The sequence below is a fragment of the Channa argus genome, chromosome 22, assembly GCF_033026475.1.
Source record: "Channa argus isolate prfri chromosome 22, Channa argus male v1.0, whole genome shotgun sequence".
NCBI classification, from domain to species: Eukaryota; Metazoa; Chordata; class Actinopteri; order Anabantiformes; family Channidae; genus Channa; species Channa argus.
The window spans coordinates 8682979-8706504 of NC_090218.1; the positions used below are offsets into that span (position 1 = coordinate 8682979).

The 23526-nt window shown below is 39.8% G+C and overlaps 1 long non-coding RNA gene across 1 annotated transcript in view; it reads left to right on the forward strand.

Annotated features, from left to right (window-relative positions):
• LOC137107595 (uncharacterized) overlaps positions 1-22958 on the forward strand; it is a 137166-nt gene extending 114208 nt beyond the window's left edge. The window contains exon 3 of the long non-coding RNA XR_010912070.1: positions 22497-22958. This is a non-coding gene — a long non-coding RNA (uncharacterized lncRNA). The remainder of the gene's footprint in view (positions 1-22496) is intronic.
• The last annotated feature ends 568 nt before the right edge of the window (positions 22959-23526 follow it).

The following is a 23526-nucleotide window of genomic DNA, read 5'->3' on the forward strand; positions in this document are numbered from 1 at the left end:
CATTTGAATAAATTAGTCTATATGTTGTGATGGCTGTTGCACCTGCTACATCACGATCCTGCTGCGCTTTTCGCAATGGGCATCTGAAAATTGCTAAACTCGTTCTCACTGTCCATATTTACCTAATAACAGTTTCTGATTGCCGACTCTAGGTTAAAGTCTTCATACTCAAAAGCATGTTGAAAACTAATTCTGGTGTGTGTGTGTGTGTGTGAGCCCAGCACAAGCTCCTCATGCACGTGAAAAGCCATGTTTTGCACGCTTGAACCCATTCTCCACCGAAATTGGATCCATTCTGGAAACTGTTATGAGTTAAGGTTTTATCCAACATCTCCACCCCTGACCACTCCCCTACTCCCCCCTGTTGCATATGTGCCACTCTGTGTTCATTAAAAATTAGAATTTTAGCTGCAAAATACATGAGAGCAGGGCTAAAATTTTCACATTTTTGTGGCCTTGGATAATTCATGGATGCAAAGCATACGCCTGACTGGATGTGTGTGTGTGTGTGTGTGTGTGTGTGTGTGTGTGTGTGTGTGTGTGTGTGTGTGTGTGTGTGTGTGTGCTGTATGAGATTAGTCAATGTGTGTTTGTTTGAGTGAAAGATGACAGTCTGCCTGTGGATCCACAGGGACTGGACCGAGAGCAGGTGTACTGCTTCGTCCTGCAGCCGTGCCAGGACGCACAGCCGCACTGTGCCAGCGATGTCCACCTCTCCCTCTGTCTCCCCTTATGCTTCTCTCATTCTCACCCCCCTTAGCAGCCTCCTTAAATTCCAATTTACCTATCGTCCTTTCCTCCCTTCTCCAGCTTCTGCTCACCTCTGGTCCCCCTGCTGCCGAGTGAACCGAATCCCACAGCTTCCTTCGTTTGCATTCCCTGTCTGCGCCCAAACCGGACCAAATGTCCTGGGGACATTCTGCCGGCTCCTTCCCACCATGAAGACATTGTTACATGATTTATAATTTATTATTACTAGGGCTGTAATGCCTTTTTAATTCAAGGAGGATGTTTTTTAGACTTTTCCTCCAGCTTTTAGGAGCAGCAGATAGTGGAAAGACAGAATTATGACCACATTTTGAACCTGGCACATTTGTCTTCGAGATGATCTACATTCCGCTGCTGCTGGATCAGTGCCTGTTGTTTAGAGTGAATAGATAGTAAATACTATTTACTATAAGCACCGTTATCGTCTTGATTTATTCCTGCTTGTTTGGCTTCACCTGACACATTGTAAATCATTACTGGCTTTTATTTGGCTTTTTTTTTTTTTTTTATAAACCAAATTCATGTTGCTTATTTAAAAATGCAGTGGCCTGGATGCATTAAGCCAAGAAATCAGCTGATGTTAATGCTGAAATATTTAAATTCACTTGCTTCATTATCAAAGTATAAATATTCATATTAAAAACGCCATTCTGATGTTAGTGGCCTGAATTAGAGATTTTCTCCCACTAATGGCAAATTGCACAACAAAAGGGATTATTTCAGTATCGGTGTTGATGAAGTGAGATTTTATGTTGCTTCTCTAAGCTTGTCCTTCCATGCAAACCCCACTTTTCTGAGCTCCCTCATGTCTTCCAAGCTTCCCCACATATATTAAAACCTTCCAACAGTCACAGCCACCTGGCTTATAGCCTCACTCCATCTTTACCACATGTCATCGAACACGCACACGCGCACACACACTCATTTAGCAAACATACACACGTGCTTAATTAGCCTCACAAGCTAGACCTCGGAATCTAATCAAACCTTGCCTGCCCACTCAAATTCGCTCTGCTCATCTGTACCCCACTTTCACTGCAGCATGTAATCTCACGCATGCACACACACACTATCACATTCACACACACACACGCAGTTTGTCTGTCTTTACGTTCAGTGTCATGGCCTGATCTGAGCCAGGAGGACTCAGAGTCGTGTTTAGGTTTTCAGACAAGAGCACAAAAAGTCGATGATTTTGATATTTGAGGGCTTCTTGATAGGTGCAAGGCGAAACTCTCAGAGATTGGTCCAAGTCTGGTTTCTTTACCAATGGTTTGGATTATACCCTATAATCTTGATGTGTTCGCTATTTAATTGTTAGATGTAGTAATTCTACCATTTGTATCTTCATTTGCCAGGAAAGTTGGGGCACTGTGTAAAATGGGAGAATGCAATGAGGATTTGAAACGTATTTGTTATTGTAAACAGACGTCAAATCAAAAGTTGAAACCGAGGAATTGATGACTTTTGAGAAAAATGGCCTGTAATGGCATCAGAGGGCAGCTAACGATTTGCGTAGATTAAAGTGATGGTAACTCATCTAAAAAGTGCATGACATGTTGAATCCTGTCTATTTATCTCAAATGGCTCAGCTTTGTTATACTTTAAGTTTAGCATTTTCACAAGCTGATTTATTCTCTTTCATAGCTTTAATCTGATTTATGAAAACAGTCTCCAGCCTTAATGCTAATTCTATTTAAATTAGTACATTATGACTTATGATTGGGAGATTTTTTTGTTAGAAATAAAATAACTAAACATGTAATAACAAATGAAAACATCAAAAATAAATGTAAGACAGTATAGGAGGTTGAGTGTTTCCTGCATAGAACTATCTTTCACCTGATGTGAGTACGGGAGCTTGGGGTAAATTTGCAGAGCGTATTGTCACTAAAGGTAACATCATCAATGTAGAAGAACTTGGTCTGTCCCACATAAATAGAGAAACATTCAAACATATGTTGCAATTTAAAAGTTTAGGTATCTCATTTAAATTCAAACATCCTACAGTTGTACATACACGGTCTCTTTTATGTGGATCTTACATGTTTATGTACTTTGACTATTATTGAACTTGAATAAAATGTAAAAATGCTATTATATTATAAGTGAATTATAAGAATTTTAGTTTTTATAATATTTTTGTAATGCTACACACACATGCTGCCTTATGTGAAAAGTGATTATATTTTTAACACAAAAGTTGCCACTAAACTCATAATATAATAACTTGTGCATTAAATTGGGTCCACAAACTTATTATTCTCACATTTTCATTACATTATTGTAATTTTGCATAAATTGCATTTTAATTTTTAAAATGACATTATGTGCTTCTACCATCTACACTAGACCCAAGTTATAATATTCATTGGTTCTTGCTTCAAATAGTTTTCTTTATTAGCGTTGGCAGTTTTGGGTCATTTACTCGATGGGTTGATGAACTGTGGGTTATGGTCACTTAATTGATTAGTTGGTTCTCGGTTAAAAAGTTATACGTGCATTTAAATTTCACATTAACATATAGATGCTGTATACGTGTATTTATATTTTTGTGAAGGAAGTTGTCGCTAAATCGTTCAGGTAGCCATCTGAAAGTTGTAAAGTCTATTTATAGAGTAACTGTTGCCTAATTAGTGGTCTGGCATCGTTCTGCACTGAAATATAAGCTACTCAACTATCCTTGGAGAACGTTGGCATATATGACTCATTAAATCAACTTATTTGTGGTATTTTTGTGGTTAGGGCTTCCAGCAGACTTTCAGATATAAATGGTTTAATAAGTTAATCAGCAGCATAAATACACACACAACATATATTACCTGTCAGTTCAAGTCAACGTCTTTGTTGAACTGCATGTAATTAGATTCTCTCTCAGTAGATGCTCTGAATTTGTTTTCCCAGAGGCTATTAGGTTCTTCATTATGTGGAAATTGTGCCACAAAAGCCAGACTGGTTTGGCAGAAGCCATTTGAGTTCAGGTGACTCTGCAGCCAACTGGGTTTCTGTTGTTTTTGCTGCACATTTGTGGGTTGGGGGGGGTGATAGATTTTGAAAGCAGTAACACATTGCACAGAGAAAAGGGAGATAGTCAGCCAACGCGAGGGTTGAACAAGTGTTGACATCTGTGAAGCTCGGCTACAGTAGTAATGGCCTCAAGAGGCAGGGATTAAAGCTTGCCAGACCTTACGGTTGTCCCCGTCTCTGCCTCAGTGCAGGCCACACATGTGGCTAATTAGTCAAATGCGAGGTTATATGGAATAACCGAAACGGGCCTTTGATGTTTGTTCAGTTGACCTGTTTCTTCCTGACACACGGTTCGTAAAGTGTTCAAATGTGAAATGTGTGTTCATTTGTGCATAGGTTATGTGGTCATATGCTTCTGAATAAGTGAGGCGTGCGTAAAGAGGTTGAACTGTGAAGTTTTGAGCGTCTCTGACTCTGGCATACAGATGCTCTTTTGATCTGTGGCTTGTGCTTTGTGGTTCCAGGGATGAATAAATGTATGGGCACCTTCCCATGGGCACGGCTTTATTACTTTTAGTTCATTGTGCAGCATAAACACTCGGAGAACTTGATGTAATTTGACTTTCTTTTTCTGCTCTTATCTTTTATTGAAATAAAAACAACTTTATTCATCGTTCACCTGCCAGGCTCCACGTTTGCCTTGTACTTGCCACCATTTATTTAAGATGGGACATGAGTGGAAAGTTGAGTGGGGTGGAATTTATATTTAGAGATTGATATGTTAAACAAAATTGAAAATAACACCTTTTTTTTATGACCCAAACCTTTTAACTAAATTAAGTGTAAAATCGGAAATTGCACATATTTTTTAAATCTAGTGTCTAGAGTATTGCTACATATCTTTATATACACTTCCCTTATTTGGACATATTTTGGATGCCCATTGACATAAGACACGGCAATGTCTCTTTAGGATATATGGAATGTCCGTGGGCAAAAAAAACCAAACCCACATTAAGTAGACATTAATAGATAATAGTGGGTCAACACTTAATTTAGATGTCTAGAGCCATCGAGTGTGGGAGATTTTTGTATATCAAAAGCAGACAGAACTATTTGTGTTTGGAACAAGCTTTGTTTATCATTGCTACATCTTTTAAGAAATCCACTGAAATTAAAATGTAAATGTAACCATTTTTTGTGTACATTGAATTTAGATGTGTATTTGACACAAACCAAGGCTTTAGATTTATTTTTAGAACGGAACCTAAATTCCTACAGATTCCCATTTCAGATGGATTTGGATGGATTCAGATCTGTTTTGAATCCATTTCTCGAGCTCTGACCACATCCATACAGACTCAAAACCTTCCGTATGTTCTGTCATGGATATTCACAGATTTCCATCATAATTTGAATATCTGAACATCTAACTGAGACTTGGTTTGGAAGTTCACTGTTGTCCTGTAAAAGCTCAGGATCTGAATGTCTGATAAGGACCATTTTAGGAGGACAGTAGAAATCCAAAAAGAGTGAAAACAAAGATGAACTACCCTGTAGCCAGCCTGCCAGATTTGTGCACCTGCTTTTTCTCAAGATGTAGAGCAGGTTGAAACCTTCAAACCTTGGGTGTCTACATTCTGGTAAGACTTTGATTTGAGCCTGCTACGTATCAAGGAGAGCAGAAAAAGCATTCATAGAAGTATCGTCAGTCACTGAAAAATTGATTTGTGGAGTGAGACGAAGTGTCTGGGCACCGTGACATCTCTGAGTTACCGCCTTTAGCCATCGGTAGCCACAGCTGAGCCGAAGCTGCACTCGCATCACAGTGCTGTAACGTTTGCTATCACACGCAACTAGAATTCGTTTTTTTAAATACTGGCAGAGCTATCAGTAACAGAAACTAATGCACAAGGATCAACTTGTCTGATGTTTCGCGCATCACTCAATGTAAATCCACATTATTTTTTTTTTACGGTGCTCTATTGCAGTCGAGAGGGAGAGATGCAGCTAAGGTGAGGGGTTGAGAGAGAGTAGTAGATATATTCATGACCAAAAATAATCCACGCTGTGGATTTCTTTTAAAGTAATTTCAATAAAAGCCTGTGCAATAATGTACATTTCGATGCGTAGCGGTCAGCAGGTCTCAGAGCGTAGGTTCAGTTTTATGCTGAGCTGAATCTGGCAGGTGGGTTGTAAAGTAGCTCTTGACACTGAAATACATGTGTGCACTGAAGGAACTGTGCCAACTGTCAGTCTCGCATGGTCCTGGCTTCGACGTCTCATTGCAAGCTTCATTAAATGACTGGGAGCATAATCCTCTTGACTAAAAGAGTTTTATGCTCTTTGTTACTGAAGTCTTCTCCTGCACACAGCCAAAAAAAAAAAAAAAACTGGAATCGAGAGGTGGAGTTTGTAAAACATGCACAACATCACACCATGACAGAGATGTGCAAAGTTTCAATGAATTTATGCACTTTAATTCTTGGTTTCTTCTTTCAGTTTCGTTTGTGTGTGTATGTGTGTGTGTTTGTGTTGGGGGGGGGGGCTTTACTGTAGGCACTGTGTAGAATAACAGCAATGCGACTTCTCCCCAAAACATAAACGGGATTTTCCACATTCAAAACCCTTCCGGGCATTAACAAGCTGTTTGTGTTTCAGAACACGGCGTGATTAATTACAGGCGTGGGCCCCTGGGGTCAGGGTGACCGAATCCCATTTAGAGCTGCTTCATCATTGCAGGGTCACCAGGTGTTGGAATGATGATGGGATAGAGAGACGGGGCAGTATAGGGTAATAACGTCATCATTGCTGATTGTAGTATCTGTGTTAACTGATCTGTGGCTCCATATGTGACAATGTTTTGTTGTGCTATAGCATGTTATTGATGGAGTAGGTCCGAATGCAAATAAATGGGAAAGCGATAGCTGTGCTTATTCACATGCTGAGACACCGAGCACACAATGAGGAAACGAGATAAGTCACCACAGAGTGATAGTTATGTTATATTCATCCCCATTGATTATTTCCAATCTAGGTCCTGGATGGTTGTTTGGTTTTGTCAGCCACAGCAAGAATATGATAGAATCAACACAAATAGAAATACAAAAGAAAACATCATTGCATTTTTCAGAATTGTTAAAATCAAGTGGAAAAAATAAAACCCAAGTGTTTCTGTTCAATGCTATACAGCAGTGCAGTGGTGCAGAGAATACAAATGAGGTTTTAATGATTTTCTGTTGCGCTTGTATATTCAGGGGTTACAGTGGTGTAACACTCAGTGGTAAACAAATGACCTTTAATTTCCCCAAATAGCCAAACCCCCCAAATTACCACTCTGCCTGTATGGGTGATGAGGCATTGTTTAAAAGTGAATTCTCCTCCATTGTCAGATTTGTCGTTCTGCTGTGTTTTACACTGATAAGTTCAGACAAGTGACGTATTCGAGGAAAAAGCCAAAGAGATGGTTGATCCGTAAAGGAAACTGTGTGCTAAGTGTTAAGGTTTATTAAGCTGTTTGAATGGTTGGGTTTTAAATAATGTGCCACAAAAAAAATAAAATAAAAATGCCTGACTGACTTTTAATCTCACAATTGGTTATGGACACGACTTTAATAAACCTAAATTCTTTAAGGTTTAAATTATGCACATCATAGCTTTAGGATTCACCACCTCCCACCTAAATGTTAGTCCTGCAATTACTGAAAATTCATGCTGGAGCTCTTTAGGTGTTCCGTCTGTATGTACTTTAGTTGAACTCTCCTCACACTCCACTGCTCTCTTTAAGACTTAAAAAGGTGTGTGAGGAGTTCTGGGGTTGCAGGTGCTAAAGCTAGATTAAGAAGATATATCTCTGCACACCTGCTTTGCTCAAACTGGGTTTATTAAAACGTCAGGGTACAGTGTAAAATGAGCCACGGCAGTGAATGAAACAATAAAGTCAGACATTTAATTCAGCAGAGGGACAGAATAAAAAAAAAAAAGAGATTAACTGCCGTTTAATTTCCTCACAGAAAATATTTGGATCATTCGCGTCTTCTGAGTGTTTCATAAAGCTCTGCCTTTTGCAATTGCTGAAATAAAAAAAATAAAAAATCTACCCCCTCACACTATATATAACACTGTTATTTCAATTTCATGGTCATCCACAAGCACTTTGTGGAACGGGCCACAATTCAAAATGAAAAGTAGCAGTAAGATGCATTTCCAGTGAAGGTTCTCCACTGATCCGTGGGATATCTCATGAATCAGAGGCTGGAATTTAACAGCAAAAACCCAAAGTGTGTGAAATTAAAATGTCCAGAGATGAAAATAGACATGATCGTGAATACATGATGATGAGCTGTAATAAACCGATGACCAGAGAGTCCGGCTTGCCGTGGGTTGTCCTGGGACTGGGACAGTTTAATTGAGGTTGAATTAGGAACCCCCTAGGAAGGAATTTAACTCGTCAGGCTAATCATCAGAATGTTGGCCTTGGGTCCATGCCCATTTTTATCTATTCCATTAGAAAGTCGGGGACACTTTAGTCCGCTGAGGACTCCTCTGCAGTCAGAACCTAGTCCGCCAAGAGCCAAACAATAGTTAGAGTCAATCAACGATCATCTGCTAGGTTGCCACACTGTCCAAACAATATTGTTTCTGATTGTGTGGAGAAAGAATTTAGAGCTCCTGCAAAGTGCGTTTTGCATCTAATATTAACTGCTTTCCATCTCTATATGGAAAATAATGTTGAGGTTAATGTATGGTTTCTTTGCAAAAAAACACAGACGTTGCATTTTTTTTTTGTTTGTTTCGTTTTAAGTAAATCGTGCTTTTCTTCTGAAGTCTGTTTACGTCTCAAAGGTGAGAATAGCTTGGTTGTGCTTTTTTGCCTAAAACATGCATATTTGAGGGGAGAAAAAGCAGTGAATCAGCTTGTTTGCATTTAAATGAGTCTCTTACACCGACATGTGTTCGAAAATATCCTAAGCCCATCATGAGGAACTGTACCATATGCATACAGTATGTGTTATTCTGTTAAAATATGCGTGATTGCTATTAATAGCAAAGCAGATACTTGTATTCAGGGAGAGTGTGACTCACAATTGCTTTTGTCGTCCTCTCGTTTCCTTGAATGAAAATAAACCTTTCCCTGTCTGTCACATTTTACACTAAAGGCACGACCCTGATTAGCACGTCGTATAAATAGGGTTGGTGAATATGTTCATGATATGGGAATGACAGTGGGGGGATTCAGTCAGCAAATCCTGCTGACACTGCAGTAGTTAGGCATGGGATTTATCACCAACTGACACGTTTTGATGGAACCAGAAAAGCATGAAATTGAAAATAAACAATTGGATATACTGATCTATTTTCATCCTGTGGTGGTTATAAAAATGTTTCTGTTGCAAACAGAGGCAGATTTCACTTTAGCGCCATTCACAATATGATGGGATACAGTGTCGGGCAATGCATCGATGCAACTTGGCAATAAAATAAAAGGCATCAAATAAACTATTCAAAAGGTGTTAGATTCAAAATGTTTTGATCTTATACTTGCTCTAAACCTATAACTGGGCAAAAGCTCTAACCCTGTGCACACGTTACATTTTAATAGAGCACGTATGTCAGTGTAAAATTAGAACGGAACTGCTGAAGTATGTCTGCAATCAGAAAACTTCAGAAAACTTGAATTTATAGCTTGGAGTCAAATTTTTGCTGATCAAGAGAAATAAGCAGAGAGTGAGAGAGAGAGGACCTATTATCAGCCAACCAGCAAAGCCAAGGGCATCTTTCTTCCATCTAGATGACTTCCCCTGATCCCAGCAGAGATCTTAAACTGCAGGCAAATTATTTCTGTTGGGGCCTTTCACTGAGCTTGGTTACTCTATGACCCCCAATGCCCCAAAAAGTTGGGAGGATTTGTAAAACGTGAAAAAAAAAAAAACAGATTGCAATGGTTTGCAACTCATTTAAACCCATGTTTTAGTCACAGTAGAACAAATCTAATCAAAAACAAATGGAGGAACATTTGACAACTAATTAGGTTAATCGGCAGCAGGTCAGTAGCATGACTTGGTATAAAAGGAGCATTTCAGAGAGGCAGAGCATGTAAAGATGGTCGTTCACCGATCAAGCCAAATAATTGTGGAACAAATACAGAAAGATTTTCCTCAACATAAAATTACGAAGACTTTGAAGATTCCACCATCTACAGTATATAATATTATCAAAAGATTCAGAGAATCAGGAAAAATCTCTATGCGCAAGGGACAAGGCCGAAGGTAAAAACTGGATGCGTGTGATCTTCTGCCCCTCAGGTGAACACAGTTCACTGCGCACTCCACAAATCTTAAAGCTCTATTGTGCAAAGAAGAAGCCATATGTGAACACGATCCAGGTGCGTCGCCATGTTCTCTGGGCCAAAGCTCATCTAAAATGGTCTGAGGCAAAATGGAAAACTGTTTTTTTTTTTTTTTTTTTTTGGAAATCATGGACGCCGTGGCCTGCGAACATCTGATATGTTGTTTGCGTTTTATTGTGATTAAATTATGGTTCAGTGAGATTTGCAAATCATTGCATTTCGTTTACAAATCCTCCCAACTTTTTTATTTATTTTTGGTCAGTGTGCATCATTACAGAAGTGAACTGTGAGATGAGGTCATGACAGATACAAAGTGCAATTTAGTTCAAGAAAGTTCAGGAAGCTGGTGGCAGGTTTACACTAGCTGTCACTGAAATGAGGGAAATAATTCTTAAATCATCTGAAGACCCCTTAAGCAAAATGTTAAATCTATCCCACATCGGCACCAAAAGTCAAAGGCGTAATGAAACTTATTTTTTGACTTGTCATTGATTTATCATTGAGCCCTCACGATGCTTATTGTGCTCTGTTTCATTACCCAGAACTGCACGGGCTATAAAATGAAGAGACTAATAACTTCTGCCGTCCTGTACCAAAAAAAGGGGATTAACAAAAAGATAAGAAAACAAAAAAAGTCCTCATAAACACTGGGAGCAAGATATACAAGTTGCAAATGGCTTGAATAAAGGTCATCTATAGTATGTTACAAGCCTCTGCTGCAGTGACTGTTAAGTGTTTGAACTAATGAGATGCATGATGCAAAATAGCAGGTCTACAGTATCAAGGACGGGGACAAGGCACACGAGCAGAGGTTGAGATGATTGGAAGGCTGCTGTGCACATACCGTAGCATGAAAAGAGACTTTTAGTGGGGTTTTTATGACTTCATTTTTGAGGAAGATCCTGATACAGAAGTATGTAATCAACCAGTAGACACTGAACTTCAGTGTAGGTCTGTTGTCTGTGTCTCCCTGCTGTATGTGCTAATATCATAGCTTGTCCGAAAAAGTGGAAAACGAGGTCAGGTGCCAAATCTCGTTTTTTAAGAAAATAACCTTTTGTGTCTCGTAACCCTGAGGCATATTTTACCAACACAAAGCAGACTTGCCAGAAGCGCTGCGCCATTGATCCATGAAAGTCTGCACTAGTGTCAAGTTGGCAGCACTTTTTCACAACAGGGCAGAATGTCCTTTGGTTCGTAAAAATGTCAGTGAAATGGATATCTGTATTCAAAACCCTGCGCAACCATTGGTCTATTCAATTGTAAAAGGTCATAGGGACGCTAATGAGCTGCCTGCTGGGAAAATAACAAGCCCCTTATGCCTCAGTAGACACCTCCCATGTCAGAACAGGTCAGCTGTAGCAGGATGGATTTATTTTTTTTTAACGTTTTAACTCTTTTTGTCATATAAGCAAATGCAATACTTAAAATTGCTACATCCCCTTAAAATTGCGTTTTTAGTTAAATAGTTAAAACGGTGTGAAGCATTTGAAAGAAGTCATTAGACAAACCCTTGTCACTTTCTCTTGTTAGACACAGCACAGTGGCAAAATCTCTGGGGCAAAATTGCTATTTTATTTCACCCGTGGCCGCTTAACTCGCTGTCAGGGAGCCGCGACCCTTTTGACATTTGAGGAAGTATTCACACAAAAGCGCACAACGGCTGCTGTCATGTGCAGGAACAGATGCCGCACACATGGGAAGATGCGAGTATTCTGTGCCTGTGCACGATACCGGAACTGGCACCAACATGTGGAAAACGGAATCTTTGCGTGTGCATTTGTAATTGTGACCGCAAGGCCGACGAAAGGTGAGCGCTCGGCAGTGCGGCGGGGAGAGGAGGTGGGCTGAAGCAATCGTCTCCGTGTGCAGTTTTTTTGTGATGAATGTGGCAGCCGCTGTGATATTTGATGTCCCTCCGTCATGGTTGATGGATTGTGGGCGAGTGGAGCCTTTCTGTGTTGTTGACACTGCACAGCAGCACACTGTGGATTGGATGTTTGCTGACAGTTTTGTCACACCGCCGTTACAATGGATGTCAGGTGATGAGGAAGCGGTGGGTGGGTCGGTGGGGGGTGGTGGAGGAAAGATCTTGAAAGTGTCATAATAAGGTCTAGCACTCGGTTGCATTATGTGTCTGTGGGTACTTTGAAGTGTCATTCAGGAATAGAGCATAGTCAGATCAAAGGAAAACAGCCAATTTGACTTTATTCTATATGAAACCGCAGACGTTTCTCTGTGATAAAAAAAAAAAAAGACACCTACAACCTGTGAACATAATTCAGCCGTACAACAAGACATGACAAAAGCTAATGCACCTCAATAAAGCTCTACACAACATGATTGTAGTTCCGTCATCTCTGAAACAGTTTGTTAAAGACGGGCTACACGTGTAGGAAATGAATGGAAGGTTTGGATTTGTTCTTAGACGGGTTTATTTGAGAACATTCCAAATTGCGTTGTATCAAATAATGACAATGAAGACTTGATCGATCAGTCTATGCTTATGCTAGTGCTTATAATTAATTATATGGTCATGAACGTTCTGAAAAGGTCTAAAAAGGACTAAGCCAAATTTCTTAAGATATCAGTTTATTTAACTTCACATCGAAAGTTAATAAGTCAATTTAAAAAAAACTAAAACAAAACTAATTCCACAATTTCACTGAACAATTTAACATCGTTCAATAAATTGTTCCAATAAATTGTAACGTTGTTCCAGTTTGTTCTGGCTCTAACTTTCCTAAACGTCTTAGTTTCCTTCAAGACTTTAACAACTCGCCTTCTCTTGAAATGTATTTTGTATGTTCTTTGGTATTTGGTTTTAGGAAATTACGTATTCCTGAAGTCTACTTTAGCCAAATTACATCCAAATTATATTTTATTGAATAATTTGCAAAGAGATGCCCACAGTGACAAACAAATACAGCAGAAGTTCTCTCTAATAGCCCCCCGCAGATGAGCTAATGCAATAAAGCCCTTTCTAAGGTCCCAACCCACCCACCCCCCCACCCCCCCCCCACCCCCCCAAACACACATGATAAAGTGTCCCGCGCTAAAGGTGCCTCCCACAGAACAACAAACACAATAAAGTGCTCGAAAAAGAAAACCGAGCAAATGTGATGAATTACTATCTTAGGTTCCCCCATTACATTATTCCACCTCTGGCCCTCAAACAGCCTAAGTCCTGCACTGACTAAGGGTTATGCAGAACGACCGTCTTCCTGTGGGAAAGTGTTAATTCATAGTTTGACTTGACCTCTGAAGTCAGAGCAAGTTTATTCTGTCACTTTACTCTGTTAGGATAAGATTGTTCTGCGACTTTGCGGCTCCTCTATGTCTCTGTCACTCACTGCAGCTTTTCTATTAGACACTGACTTTTCCTTTTTATTCTATTGACCTACTATGAAACAGTCTTGTTTTTTTTAATCTTCTGACTTCATGGTCGATAGTGTCGGCTATGTTAAACTCCCGTTTATTCTATTTGTCCGGATCGGGTCAAAGGGCATGTTTTAATTTCTAAAAGCAGCGAATCTGTCCTGACGCAAATGTTGGATAAAACAATTTTAAAAGTTGTTAGATGCACCTTGTCATCTATGCTTTGCTTTGTTAGTCATGAATCTGATAAATAAATCAATAAAAACACAACATTCTACTGTATATTAGTAATATTAGCATCTACGACAATAAGTGCCACCCTGTTTTGTCCATAATAAGTATTGTAACACGTCCTACACATCAGACAACTTCTGTTCTTACAGCTGTGGCAGTTCCTCCCACTGTTTACATTATAAATCTGGTCAAACATCTGTCGGACGTCCAAAGTTTTTCTGATGAACTAATTCTACTTTAACAAGTCAGCTGGAAAGTCTTCATTGTGCTTGTGGGGAAAAATCAGCCGATTAACTTTTTCAAATGTAACTCGAGGCTCGCAGTGCTGGAATGCTAAAATGAGTGCAATGTCTTCAACTGAAGAATTTGCAGTCTCTTGTAATTCAGTACAAATCTGGTTTTGTAGCCAACATTAGTGATGGGAGTTTTTTTTAACACCAACTCACATTCTTAATCTGTGTTTTATTATCATATCTAATTTTATTGTTTGTATTCTTATTTGCCCCCAGATGTTCTCATTTTAGTTCAGCTCAACGCATAATAAGGACAGACAGACTGTGACTTTGGAAGAAAGAAAAAGCACTCGATTGGGTCAAACAGGCTCTGTTTAATAGCTTCAATTCAAATATTGGGATGCATTACTACACGGAACCATGACTGTGGATTTTGGCCCTCATCTTTATTGTGTAATAAATGGTACTTAAATGTAAACATTTCTTTAGCTTTAGTACAGGTGAACTATGAATTTGTAGCTATTCTATAATTGTTAACTGCAGCTCCTAATATCTATCAAAAGGTGTCATGTGATTCACAGCTAACTTTTTTTTTTTTTTTTTTTTACATGAATTATGGATGCTGTGATGGCTGCAATGAAGATAATCTAATGATAATCCAATATATATGCAAATTCCTCAGTTGCAATAAAGATTATGCTTCGAGATGCATTATTAATAGGTTTTCATACCAACCAAAGCAAAAGTCAGAACTGAGTGATCGCAGTAAACTTTAAGAACTTTAACTCCTTAAGACTCATCAAAGTAAAAGCCCCCTTTGAAGTGGATCAAGGAAAATGTAAATCGGATATGGACTCGAGCTCAAGTGCAAATTACAACTTTTCATACCTTCATAAAAAATTTTATGATGTCAGACAAACGATTTCCGCTGACTTAAATACAAGGTATGGAAGTGTTATACCGTATTAAAATTGAATGTAAAGCCTGTTAAACAACTGCTTTAATGTACATTTGCATGTCTGGGCAAAGACAGTGAACCGACACGTACGCACTAACGTCACCTGAGTTTAGTTTGGCTGCGATCACGCTCCTTTCTTTAACTTTTGTAATGGAGATTTATTGAAATGGTCCTGCTCCCCTTCACTTTTGACTGCAGACACTGGCATATTTTGATCTGTTTGGATTTTTGTCACGGAGAGAAATTGGCAAAGCACAACCCCAGTGTCAAGAGAAGGAAATGATACGGGGGAGTTTTTTTATCCATCCATGCACCACTGGGTGGTAGAGAAATAACCGAGGCCATGCATGTTTAATACGGACCGCACCACGTTTAGTTCCATATTTTATCGCTTAGAAACATACTTTTAAGTAGTTCTATTTCAATTTTTGCAAATATCATGTGCAGAATGTATAAGCAGGGGACTCCTGATGACCGTGGCTGCCTATCCTTCCCACTGCTTACTCTCTTTAATAGGACGAAACACCAGGGCAACACAAAATCTGACACAAATGGTCAAAAAGAAAAACGCTTTTTGGTTTTAAAAACATCAGATTAGGAACATTTTTTTCTGTATAACTCAACAAAAAAAGTGTAATCAACCAATCTCATGTACTCACTTTCTTCCCTAGTATTTTTTTTATTTTATTTTATTTTTTTTTTGGGGGGGGGGGGGGGCTACAAAGTCGTGGCAAATCTACACACTGGCTCTCCATCGTTTGGCTCTCCGTCATGTTCGGTGTCATATAGAAAAGATCAAAACTTTGTGAAATCCAGTATTGATTTCTTTTATGAAGAGCATTAATGCAGGGAGCACTTTGACATTTTAAATACAAAAGTGTCAGTTGGGAGGTTTCGAAGAGGCTTTAACTGGAATCAATGTGTCGTGCAGGATATTGCATTCGCTCCGATGAGGGACCGTTTCAAGACTGATTAGTTTGATGTGCCTTTGCCAGACAACAGTGCGTGATAGATTGCCAACCTTGTATCGTTATCACCTCTGTTTGTCCCTAATCGTGATTCACACCAGTTACATCAAACTCAAAAATCTCCTCCCTAAACTCTTTTTCTCCTCAATTGGTCACCAAGACTGATTACAAATGAGATTATGAAACAAGCCCAATTGATTTTGAAGAAGGAGAAACGGTGCTGCATTAAGAGGCCAGACGCAGCAGCAGGACAATAATCAGTCATTCAGTGAATGTATCCGGTCAACCTGTTATCTCTTCTCCGCCTCCTGTCCCGATCAAATACAACAGGAGCTCCAAAACAAACATCCGTCTCTCCTGTGGGACAGTCGGCCCCTCTAGGTCACAGCTCGGACGAAAACAACCTTGACACTCACTGGGTCTGCAAAAGCAAACACTCGACATGAATTATACAATGGCATGAGGGACCTAATGAAGCCTTCATAGAGTGTTTGAGTAACGTAATGGACCGTGCATGCAGTGGACAAGTAAGGTATGACTGAATCAATATATATTTTGTTGGCTGATGTGACACAGTACACTTTCCATTCACCAAGGCTCATTTGGCAGAGGAAATGGGCTAAGGAATTGTTTTTATCTCATGTTGTGTTGTTTACCAGGGACTGTGGACACTTTTCTGAGTTAATTCTGTAGCCTTTTTTTCTCATTTTCAAGTGATGGCAGGCAACCACGACGTCCTCAGTCCCGGTCACATTGGACAAGAACCACTTACAATCATCCTTTACTCTGTGCAGTGGGGAGCATATAAAATCTGTTTGTGTACGTACTCTATATGCATGTGCCTGTCCTCATCGAATGGTTCGGGCGGCGAGGGGGGGGGGGGGGGGGCATGATAAATTGGAAAAGTGATGCCTCACAAAGCACTTAATAATCGCTGCTAATTGCCCCATTCATTATTGTCTGATTGGGGAGCGTCACAATGTTGTTTGCAACATGGGACCAGCAGCAGTCACGCTGCATGAGCCACATGCATATCACTCTACCTCTGCAGAAACTTCCTCCACATGAAGGGCCATAACCTCCAGGCCAGACGAGCTCCCAGCCGGCCCCACCCCAGCTGAGATGTAACTAAAGCTGCAATTGTTTAAACAAAAAACAAAAGCGAGAGAGAGAAATATGCCTCTATGCTGTTTAAATCACTGCAATAAATTAGAGAGAGAAGTCGGTTATCAGCCCCCCATAAAAGAAAAAGAACTCAGACAAAGATCGCAATGGTTGTGCTGTGATCAAATAGTACAAATTATTTTCCATGATCTGTGATTATCAGTGTGCTGGTAATGATGTAATCATTGGAGGGCTCTGTAGTCTGAGGTCGGAACCAAATGGCATTTGTAATGAATGTACCCAGACACGATGAGTACGGTACAAAGGTTGTTCAAACGCTTGAAAACGTAGGACATAACAAATAAAAGACAGACACTTTGAAAAGTCCCAGGCAAGTGAATTAATTTGTAAAAGGTTTGTCAGTAACCAAATGAATATTCAAAGTCCTTGATCGGCAGAACAGGTTTCATTCAGTGTCTGAAATCTAAGCCAGCATTCATCACAGCTTCTATGGTCCATAACCCAAAAACAAGACTAACAAACTAAATGGCTAAACTCTGATATTACAGAAAGGATGTAGACTCAATTTTGGCTCTAGGCCTTGTTCAGTGTCAAGGATCCATTTTACTAAGCTCCAGTTACTAAGATTTTATAGTGTTGTATTCTTTCCCTTGTGCAAGTGACAAACTGATTTGCAAAGAGCCTCACGGTGAAAGAACCACAACTTAAAAAAGATTAAAAACAATCTTAGTTTTCAAACAGGCAATGATGCAGTTGTTGTTGTGTATCTGAAGGAGCCCTGGAAAACTTTCAAATGTGATGTGTACACAGAACTAGACTTATAAAGCGCTAATTAAAAAAATACTACGCTAATGTTCATTAGCTTAAATAATGAACATGTATTAAGTAATGAGCCAGGTTTTCTTTTGTTTTTACTGGATTAATTCATTCATTTTAGCAATGTTTGTAATGGCTTATGTCAGAGTGAGACATCCTATTAAAGTGTTCTTGCATTGATTCTAGCAAAAGAAAATAAAGTAATTAATTAAAGCACATATCATGTTAATTTTCACTCTTACTGCCTTCACCGTTTTAGGGGTTAAGGTTCATTTCAAAACCTTTGCGGTGAAGGTTAATCATAGGCCTTTAATATATGTATATTAACACCCACACTCACACTGAAAAGAAACTTTAAATTTACACATATAAAGATGCCATTGATAATTGGCACCAATCGACTCAACGAGTTCCATTCATTTTCTATCCACTCTGCCCTTTCGACTTTATTCATCGGTTGTAACAACAGATATTTAGAGATCATTTAGAGGAAAACCCCAAGTGCCTCCTGGTGGGTCAAGGGAGGACCTTGCATGGCAAGGTGGGACTGGCGGTGTTTATTAACGAGAGATGGTGCAACCCAGCACACATCTCTGTTATGGAACACCTCTGCGCTAAGGACACTGAGTTACTCGCTATCGGCATAAGACCCTATTACATCCCGAGGGGAGTTTCTGCACGTCATTGTGTTTAATGGTTACCCTCCCCCCTCCCCTCGTCCCCCCCGCCGATGCAGCAGCTGTGTGTGAACTACTGCTCGCAGCGGTGTCTCGCATGCAGACTCAACACCCACAGTCCCTCCTTCTGATCAGCGGGGACTTTAATCAAACCTCGCTCTCTTCCACTCTCCCTACTTTCACCTGGGATGCGGGTGAAAGTAGAGACGTCGGACTTCCTGTATGCTAATGTCAAGGACGCATACACCTCTGTTCCCCCCCCCCGTTGGTCGCTCTGAGATAAACCTGGTACACTTGCTCCCTGAATACACAGCGAGGGTAAGGAGAGAGCCTGCACAGAAGTCTGTGAAAGTGTGGACTGATGAGGTCAGTTTCCTGTCCCCAGACTGGGAGACACTGTGCAGCTCTCATGGTGATGACATAAACAGCCTGATCCACTTCATTATGGGCTATATTAACTTCTCTGTGGAGAACACTGTGCCAACACGGAGGGTACGATGTTTCTCCCACAACAAACCCTGGGTGACCCCTGAGCTTAAAGCCCCACAGAACAAGAAGGGCTTTTATGTCAGGGGACAGAGAGGAGCAGAGTGCAAGATCAGGAAGGCTAAGGACTCTTACAAGAACACACTGAAAAAGCGGTTGGAACAGAACAATGCACGGGACGTGTGAAGAGGCCCGAAGACCATCTGTGGTCATGGACAGAGCAGAGTCAGAGGGACGGCTGAAGGAGACCAATGAATTGAATCTGTTTTTCAACAGATTGGATTCCAACTCTCCAATTTAGCAGACTACACCCACCTCTACAACCAAAACATTTACTCAACAAGAATATTTCAAATGTTGGAAACAGCTATGGTGATTGGGTCTAAAAACAGATAACTGCACAAATAAGATTACTAATTACAAATCTTATGGAAAACATGCACATTTAATAAAGCTTATACTTCTTCTTACAGATATTTGGTTTGGTCTTTTTTTTTTCTTAGATTTACTTTGTTAAACAAATTCAGAATTAGCTGGAGAAACCTAAAATGTTAATCAACTAAATTCACAAGAGCGGCCTCCATGTGCCTCGTTGTGCATCCTCCTTAAAAGCTTGGTGAAACCACCTGATGAGATCTGAGTGAGCGGTAATCTTTCCAGAGCTTTGCTCGTCAAAAGCTTCCAGCTGTGGCCCACAGTTTCAATAAAGATTCAGGTGTGTTAAGGTTAAACATGACATCCAAACCATTTTTTTTTTAATCTTTAAGAAAACGAGTAGCCTCATGATTGTGTAACAGTAACACAGGGTCAGCATTAGCAGGAACATCAAAATTACATGGAACTTCATCCTCCTTTTTTTTTTTTTTTTTTTTTTTTTTTTTTTTTTTTGCAATACTGCAGTCAGGACCTGACTGACAGACAGATATTTCCTTCACAAGAGCCAAACTGTTGTTCCAATGGCACAATTATCCATTGCATGAGTTTACCCTAAATATGTTCAGTGGTAGGTTGTCTCTAAAGAAAACATTGCCAGATGCTACACCATTCCCTGTAATTTATTCAATTACATGCAGACTCATCATCACCCTATTTATTTTGCCTTTAACTGACAACCGGACCGTTTATCTTTCAGGAGGCTTATGAGGTTCATAATGCATCGAGAAGTTCAGTGCAGGATTATGCGGAGTTGACAGGAAATCCTTGAGATGATAAGTGTCTGTGTATCAAATCGCTCAGACAGATGATGCTGCTCAGCTTATCCATTCAGTTACTGAGGATCATAGGCCAGTTTCTGACAAAGGCAGAAAACACACGGTTAGAAAGGTAATTGTCTCATTTCTTTTTAAAACATCTTTGATTTATGGTCAGTTAAAGATGAAATATGTAGCTGCACATTCTCTCGATTCACAAAGCAGGAAGTAGTTTAGCTACCGATGTTTAGCCTCAAGCACTTGACTGAAATCATGCATCTTGTACAAACTGTGAACTTGATGACTGCTTATTTAATGAGATTTCACACCAGAGTCGGTGCTTTCAAAATTGAGGGTTACCTATGAAATATGAGAGAAGACTGGACTTTTTAGTAAAGGCCCAAGTCTTCAATTTAGCAGGGGGTCAGTGCAGTCAGGGACACTGTGGATTAATTGGGTGTAGCTGCAAGTTATTTTTTTGATTATTGTGGTATACTGCAATTATATAATTATGTTATAATAAACCAATTCTATAATGAGTCGACTTGAATAGTTATCAAGGAAAATGCACAGATTAATCATTTTGTAATATGTATTAATCAATGCAAATATACAAATTAGCAAAAAAAAAAGAAATGCATACACAAATAAAAGAAGTTTTAGTATTTTCAAAATACTTTAATATAACTTTTCGAAACAATCCAAAATGCTAATACTAATACTAATTCAAAGTACTATACACAGAACTTTAACAAAACCAAGGGATAAAGAATTTCAAGGGTTGGTGTAATAGAGGAAAATCTAACAGTCATTTTACAGAAAGCAGACAGAAAGGGACCAGACTCCGTGCCGGACTTAGGTCCGACTCAGGTCATTGGCTTGACAGTTGTGTGCATTATAGGGCCCCCATCATCCCTAACCACGTTCCGGCAGCTCCGATTCCCTTAATGAAAGTACAACTCCATTCATTCTAAAAATATGTTGCGTTGCAACGTAATAATTAAGTGTTCAAACGGGATTACTTTCGCTACAAAAACTTGATCCCGTTGGCAGTTTAGCTGTATAGGAACATAATATTGAGGAGACACGGTTGAACAATTACAGCATAAGCCAGAGCTACAAATGTGCTGAAAGGAGCAGGAGGAAGAATAAGAGTGGACCCAAAATAGAGCCCAGTGGAACTACTCAGCAAACGTTTCCATCAGATGAAATGATGTAAATGTATTATGTATTCCATCTAAACATGCCTCTCAAACTGAGACCTATATTTTTCTACTTTGAGAACTGCTAACGGAGGAAAGTGTACTCCCCTCAATATCTTTTGCATGAGAAACCTCTATTAGAGGTAGGCAGTAGATGATTTCTGACAGGAAACCGATTTTGTCTACAATGCAAGCGTGCAGCTTAAGGCTTCCTTTCCTACATCCTGTCTGCCTTCACTGAATCCCCCATGTCATCAGATTTTGCTTCGCTGCTTCTTTCATCTCCATCTTTTTTTAAACCAGCCAATTAGCTAAAACCGTCTTCCCAAAGCATGTCTGTCACTGGTATAGAAAATATTCTCTAAGACACCTTAAAGTAATTTACACACCTGATACACACAAATACAAACATGTGCACACACAGTCCAATGTCGCCCCCAGTCTTTGCATGGGAAATGATTGCCTTGATGAAGATGGGATGATTATAGTGGTTGATTGGAATTGGTTGTAATTATTCACAAATCAAAAAAAAAAAATAAAAAATGTTGGAGAATCACATTATATCACTTGCTCCAGATATGCTTGTTAAGTGGATGTTTTTTAAGCAGATTATCATCTGGAAGTGCTTTGTGTTGCATACAGATATCAGCATTATGGGAAAGAGACAATTTCGAGACAGAGAAATGCCATGATCTAATAAAAACAGATGCCTTCTGTTAGATATGCTTGTTTGATGACATGAGTGCACTTAACTCAGTGATGTGGTTGGGGAATGTCCTTGCCTGTGTAACCAATCTTTAATCAGGGTGTATTTCAAACACGCGAGACTTAATCGCCGCAATCTGCACACACCAGACCAATCGTTCCGCATGATAAAACAGAGTCGCCCTTGTATGTCTTTGTAAATGTGTATCATTTGGCTTGCAATGTGTTATCACGGGACTTTCCGATCGGACTAAGCTTGAAGGGCATGATCCCCACATTTCCAGTGGTGGACTGCAGCCTTTATTCAGCTCCACACAGTAGTTTTGCTGGTGCAGTTTTACTTTAAACTATTTCACATTTACTTGTTGCACGCATCAACCTTTTAAATCATCTTTTTGCTTCTTCTCTCTCTCTCTTTCTCCACTTTCCTTCATATACAGGTTACCACAGGCAGGACGGTCTCAAAGGCGAGGAGAGACGCCCGTTACCCTTTCTCTCCAGATGACAAATGAAGTTGTCTTTCTCCTCAAGTGTGACTGGTCATTTTGGGCGGCATGGCATGAATATTTGTTTTGCCAACTGTGCTCCAAGCTGTCTCCAATGGCTGCTAATGGCCAGAGAACTCACCAGCAGGGGGTGGTGTTTATCCTCTCAATGTCAAGGCAGCATCCTGGTAAGTCAGTCTGGGCATATGTGGAACGTCTGTCTTGTTTTATCATTTTTATCTTCCTCTGTCAACCTATTGCAGCCTCTTACACGTCAAGATTTGTTTGACACCTGCTGTTTATGAATTGTATGTTCGCCCACAAACACAACAAATCAGCACTTTATTACAAACTTTACTGATCTGCAAGCGAAGTCGACCTCTTATTCAGAATCACAGCTTCATGATGAAATGTCCGTGTCCTTCTCCTGACAAATACTTATTTGCTCTCGTTATGTGACGGTGGCAGAATAAGACGAGACTCTAAAGTGCGGCGTGTCACAAATGCGCATACGAGCTGTTAATGAGCAGTCTCCTGTAAGGAGCATAACGTTTTTGTTCCATTGGTTGCCTGGTTAGGTGGGTGGATTGTTGAAAAGTGTGCAGGGATATTGAGGATGTGAGGGTTTTAAAAGCAACTCATTTATTTTAAGCTTCCTTTGCCTCCTGTTCTGTGTGTCCTCATCTCTTTTCCACTTTACTTTTCCTTTTGTCTTAGGTGTTGCACCTGTGTCAATGCTCCCAAGATGCAGCAGCATTTATTTAGCTGTTCCTCTCCTCTGTCTTGTCTGCTTTTGTTGCTTGTATCGTGTGAGACTATGCTATTCTCAAATGCAAATGCTTTTAAAGTGTGTTTGTGTGTGTGTGTGTGTCTGTGTGCACGCATGCACTTCAACTTGAACTTCAAAGGCGGGTTTTAAAAAGCTTCTCTGTGCTGTCTCCTGCAACTCTTGTCCCTTTTAATAAGGTTTCATCCTCCCATAGAC